At 44.2% G+C, this 6468-nt stretch overlaps 1 pseudogene; it reads left to right on the top strand.

Moving 5' to 3' along the window:
- The first annotated feature begins 2527 nt into the window (after window positions 1-2527).
- Window positions 2528-4528, top strand: LOC120720164 (annotated as a pseudogene).
- Window positions 4529-6468: the final 1940 nt, after the last annotated feature.

The following is a 6468-nucleotide window of genomic DNA, read 5'->3' as shown; positions in this document are numbered from 1 at the left end:
ATCTCCGTTTTCGGTGATAGGAAACGCCGTTTACGTGTGGACGAAACAGCTGCGTTTTCAAAAATACCCATGTAGGTGCGGACGTAGCCTAAAAGAGTTAGTAGTTTATTTTATTACTACCTGTCATTTATTGCAGATTACTTGTGTTTTCTTAATTGTTTACTAAATGTTTGAGGTGTGAAAGAAACCGCAATGGAGCAAAATATGGGTGTGTGTGGTTGGAGGATGTGTTTGTGCATGTGAGTGAGAGGGGGGGGGGCGCGAACATTTTTCTTGTAAAACAAAGGGGGGCCTAGCAAAAAAAGTTTGGGAACCACTGCCATAGACAATTGCCTTCAGATGACCCCAAAGATAAAAGTCTAAGGGGGTCAGATCGGGAGACCTTGGGGGCCATTCAACTGGCCCACGACGACCAATCCACTTTCCAGGAAACTGTTCATCTAGGCATGCTCGGACCTGGCACCCATAATGTGCACCATCTTGCTGGAAAAACTCAGGGAATGTGCCAGTTTCAGTGCATAAAGAGGGAAACACATCATCATGTAGCAATTTCAAATATCCAGTGACCTTGAGGTTTCCATTGATGAAGAATGGACCCACTATCGTTGTACCCCATATACCACACCAAACCATCAATTTTGTTGTTCCAACAGTATTGGAGGGATCCATCCAATGTGGGTTAGTGTCAGACCAATAGCGGTGGTTGTGTTAGTTAACTTCACCATTCACATAAAAGTTTGCCTCATCACTGAACAAAATCTTCTGTGTGGACTGAGGGTCCTGTTCAAATTTTCGTTTTGGCCATTCTGCAAATTCTGTGCGCCAATCTGGGTCATCCTCATTGAGATGCTGCAGTAGCTGGAGTTTGTAAGGGTGCCATTTGGGAGTAGCTAATATCCGCTGAAGGGATGTTCGACTAATGCCACTCTCCAGTGACATGCGGCGAGTGCTACGCTGTGGGCTCTTGCTGAATGAAGCTAGGACAGCCACTGATGTTTCTTCATTAGTGACAGTTTTCTTGCGTCCACATTTTGGCAAATCCAACACTGAACCAGTTTCACGAAACTTGTAAATAACTCATGAAAGAATAAAGTTACGTTGAAACCAAGTACAGCATTGTTTTTCTTGTGACATTACCAATAAGTTTGATGTGTCACATGGCCCTCTTCCTATTGAAAAAAACAAAAGTTGTATCCAAGATGGCCGACTTCTAAATGGCCACCATGGTCACCACCCATCTTGAGGAGTTTGCCCCCTCACATATACTAATGTGCCACAAACGGGACTAATATCACTAACCATTCCCATTTTATTACGGTGTATCCATATAAATGGCCCACCGTGTATAATATATACATTAGGTGAATGTGCAGTAGTAGCATGTATGCAGCAAGCAGGTGAACGCTGTACATTAAGTGAATTAAATAAGAATAGACAATCTGACTGTTTTACAGAATAGACAATGTAAACATATTTAAATTTAAAGGAATTTGAAATTTACATTGTGCCAGTGGGTTTAGAGTGTCTGGAAGAGAGTCCTGTCTCAGTCACTTATGGACTTATGGATGATGTGAGAGGGTGTGTGTGTGTAAGGGGGGGTTTGGGGGATTCTCATCAGATGAGAATTCCTCAAAATCGGCGTCCTCCTCAACACAATCCTCTGTCTCAAACACATTCACTTCTATGTTACTTTCACTGTCAAAGACTTGTGCCAAAATTTCATTGACAGTAAATCTGTTCCCAGAGGAATTTTTTTTAGAGAACATAGAGATTGCACAGTACACCGTGCACCAAGACTAACAATTTAAATAGAAGGGGGTCATGTAGCATGGAAGATGGGTGGTCTCGTAGGGTGTCTTGCATTGAAATCTGCTGCAATGACCCGGTTACTGCGTTCACCAGATATCAACACAATTTCGATCCGATCCTTATGTGTAAACCTCTTCGACATGTCAATGGCTGTGAACAAAGAGAAACTTGTAAATAACTCATGAAAGAATAAAGTTACGTTGAAACCAAGTACAGCATTGTTTTTCTTGTGATATTACCAATACGTTTGATGTGTCACATGGCCCTCTTCCTATTGGAAAAACAAGGTTTGGAGGCCTATCTCCCCCTACCACCACTTCCCCTGCCAGTGGCGGACTCCCTCAGACATCGGTGCGTTGGTGGTTCTTTGTGTCCGGGGATGGGCGTCCAGGTACACACTGGCTCACTCCTTGGCGGCCGCTTATCGGGGCCTGGAGCCTGGGGCTCGCTCGGGCCACTTCGGAGGTGGGGTGCCCCCGGCCTCTCGGCCTGGGGCTCGGTCACTCAGGCACGGCTGGCTGCCGGCGGAGCTCACGGGCGCGTCACTGCAACTCCCCCTGGCTTCTGCTCCGCGGCTGCTGAGTGAGCCCTCATCTGGGACTCTCCTCAGCTCTTTCTGGGACAGTGGCGCGGCTGCCCCTCTGTTGGTCTTCCTTGGTCTCTTGTGTTCTGGGGGCTTCTGGATGTCTGGAGTTTTGATCTCCTCCATACCTGCTTCACACTGGAATTCCCAGCTTCTACCGTTCTACCTTTAAAAGCCGGAGAGCAGTCAAGTCAAGAAGGCTTCTACCTTAGACCCCCGCGGAGTCATCATTTTGCGTTTCTACCTTTAAAAGCCGGAGAGCAGTCAAATGCTGGAAGTGGAAGCTAAATTGGCTAGTCATTCATATGTATATTGGGTCGTTACCTAGGAATTCTGGAGGGAGGGGATTGGGGGAGAAATCAACACACATGAGTCTAGGTCCTTTGTTGCTGACATTTATTGATAAAAACAGTAGTTTCATTTCATGTTATTTCCTTTTTCATTTCAAGCAAGGAAGTGGATGTAGTTAGTAAGTAAGATATTTCAGACATTATTCTGACACAGAGGAGGAGATACTGGAATTATAATTAGTATCTATGCATGCATTTGTGATTTTGTTTGACCTTCCCATTGCTCACAATTTGAATTTGTTCACACTGCAGATGAGGAGACTGCTTCTCCACCAAAAAAGAGAGCTTGTTTGGGGACTGAGACAGCGAAAGATGGCACAGTGTGGCGTGAAGAACATGTGGGGACCCGTCTCCCTTTCACCCCTATAGAACCGTACGCTGCAGATGGAGAGCCAACGGCTAAGGCCAGGAGAAGTATCTTGAGTCGCCTTCAGAGCTTCCTGTGTTTCATCACTCTTGACATGCTTCGTAGCATTCAAGAATGGACTATTCAACATGCACAGCAAACGGAGCATGTTTGTTGGTTCATGGACCTCCCTGAACTAATGGCATTTATTGCTATTGTCATCTTGCGGGGGGTTTACAGGGTTCCATCTGTAAATGACTGCTGGTCAGCAAACCTGGGAAACCCACAGATAATTGGAACTATGGCACGAAACCGCTTCCAAGACATCATGCAACACCTACGCTTTGATGACAAGTCCACCCGCTGTGATCGAGCAAAGACTGATAAGTTCGCTGCAATTTCCAGTGTGTGGGGATCATTTGTCACCAACTGCATCACGTGCTACAACCCTGGTCTACATATCACCATCGATGAACAGCTTTTCCCATCAAAAACTCGGTGCAGTTTCCTGCAGTATATTGCCAGTAAACCGGACAAGTTTGGGATCAAGTTTTGGGTGGCTTGCGACCTAAAATCCAAGTACATTTGCAATGTCTTCCCATATCTTGGCAAGGACCCCAATCGTCCCACTGGGGAGAGACTTTCCGAAAATGTAGTTATGAGGCTGATGGAACCATTCCTGGACAAGGGCAGAAATGTTACCACTGACAATTTTTTCACATCGCTTTCACTTGCGCAAAAACTTCTTAGACGGAAAACCACCATCCTCGGCACAGTCAACAAGATTCGCAGGGAAATTCCTCAATCCACTAGACAGACAGATCGCAATGAATTCACCACTCAGGTATGTTGCAGGTCTTTTGTGGTTCTATGTTTATGTGTTTCATTGTGTGTAAAAGGGCTATGGAATTAACAATTTATCTTATTTCTTAGGTGTTTTCAACCTCTGCTGCCACGCTGACGGCGTATGCGGCCAAACGGAAGAAGACAGTATATATTCTTAGCAGCATGCACAGCGTGGTTCAGACCGAAACACTACCAAAAGGAAGCCAAACACTGTCACCCTTTACAACAAGACAAAGTGTGGCGTGGATGTGATGGACCAGATGGTTCGGGAGTACACTGTCCGCAAAGGAACACGGCGCTGGCCAGTTGCCGTGTTTTATAACATGATTGACATGGCAGCACTGAATGCACATGTGCTGTATCAAGAATGCACCGGGACGAAGGAAAGACGGGTGGACTTCCTGGTGGCCCTTGCAACCGAATTGGCTCACTCTCATGTAGCTGCGAAGAAGGAAAGAAAAGAACAGTTGCTTCGGACACAACCCTCCACACCGAGCCCTGGAAAAAGGGCCACGTGTCAGGTCAAACACAGATGCAAAAAAAAATCAGGCCACTGTGCGATGTGTTCACTGCTACAGGTACACATGTGGTAAATGCAGACGACAGATACCGTGGCAGTGCCAGGATTGTGAGTGATTGCTGAAAATGTTGTAATGTACTCACTCAATTTTTGTTATTATTTGTAAACATGTGTACAAACGGTTGGTTTTTTTTTCTATTTTCATCAATAAATGTCAGCAACAAAGGACCTACATGTGTGTTGAGTTCTCCCTAAGATGGCATACTGAAACACTCCAAGTGTTTGCAAGTAAACCTGACAAGTTTGGGATCAAGTTTTGGGTGGCTTGCAACCTAAAATCCAAGTACATTTGCAATGTCTTCCCATATCTTGCTGGTACTATTGTACCAGTGCTCTGAATGGTGCCACAATGGACCACTGATCAACGACCACTGAACGACGGGGTGACGGGTTGCAGTGTTGCACTCACTTTTTATTATTATTAGTACATATGTGTACAAATGGTTGGTTTTTTGTACTGTAAGCAATGGGAAGGTCAAACAAAATCACAAATGCATGCATAGATACTAATTATAATTCCAGTATCTCCTCCTCTGTGTCAGAATAATGTCTGAAATATCTTACTTACTAACTACATCCACTTCCTTGCTTGAAATGAAAAAGGAAATAACATGAAATGAAACTACTGTTTTTATCAATAAATGTCAGCAACAAAGGACCTAGACTCATGTGTGTTGATTTCTCCCCCAATCCCCTCCCTCCAGAATTCCTAGGTAACGACCCAATATACATATGAATGACTAGCCAATTTAGCTTCCACTTCCAGCATTTGACTGCTCTCCGGCTTTTAAAGGTAGAAACGCAAAATGATGACTCCGCGGGGGTCTAAGGTACTACCCCGAAATGACTGCTCTCCGGGGGTGTAAGTGTTCATGCCCTGGAGGACGGGGCTGTGGCCCCCCCACACCCTCTAGCAGATCATTACATGAAGGAACCTTTTAAAAACAAGCGCGTCCATGCTCACAGGTGTACACACGGGTGATCACACCCACAAACTACACCCTTTTTGGCTCCTACCTCAAAGCACACTGTGTTCTGTTGATCTTATGTGCTGCACAATAATGTTTAATATTTAGTATTTACTGTCATATTCCCATATATCATTGTGATGTTGTTTATTCTATTACTCTTGTTCTCTTCTGCTTGTTTTCTTTTTTCTTTCTCAGCAGGTGATCCAGGTGATTGATATATGCTTTTTTTTTTTTCTGCTCATTCTGTTGGTTTTTGTTTTTTGCCCTTCTCCCCCGTCCCTCTTCTCAGCTGTTTCTCTTTCCCTCTTTCTTTCTCCCCTTCTTTCCCCCAGTCAAGTCTGTCCCGTATTCAGTAAGTGAAAATAAAATAAACAATAAAAGGTGAATCAAATGGACCATTACGGCAAGGCTGGGATGGTCAATTTGGTAAAGTAAATCCGTTGGGCATCTTTCTTTGCCTTTAGACAACAATTCTGATGGCAAAAGAGCCAAACGGGACAGGCAAAAAAAAAAAAAAAAAGGAAAAACAAAAGTTGTATCCAAGATGGCCGACTTCTAAATGGTCACCATGGTCACCACCCATATTGAGGAGTCTGCCCCCTCACATATACTAATGTGCCACAAACAGGACTAATATCACCAACCATTCGCATTTTACTACGGTGTATCCATATAAATGGCCCACCGTGTATAATATATCCATTAGGTGAATGTGCAGTAGTAGCATGTATGCAGCAAGCAGGTGAACTCTGTACATTAAGTGAATTAAATAAGAATAGACAATCTGACTGTTTTACAGAATAGACAATGTAAACATATTTAAATTTAAAGGAATTTGAAATTTACATTGTGCCAGTGGGTTTAGAGTGTCTGGAAGAGAGTCCTGTCTCAGTCACTTATGGACTTATGGATGATGTGAGAGGGTGTGTGTGTGTAAGGGGGGTTTGAGGAATTCTCATCAGATGAGAATTCCTCAAAATCGG

This window comes from Simochromis diagramma, unplaced genomic scaffold (genome assembly GCF_900408965.1).
Source record: "Simochromis diagramma unplaced genomic scaffold, fSimDia1.1 OVJJ01000274.1, whole genome shotgun sequence".
Lineage (NCBI taxonomy): Eukaryota > Metazoa > Chordata > Actinopteri > Cichliformes > Cichlidae > Simochromis > Simochromis diagramma.
The sequence above is the reverse complement of the archived record's forward strand: the minus strand, read 5'-3'. Positions and strand labels throughout refer to the sequence as shown.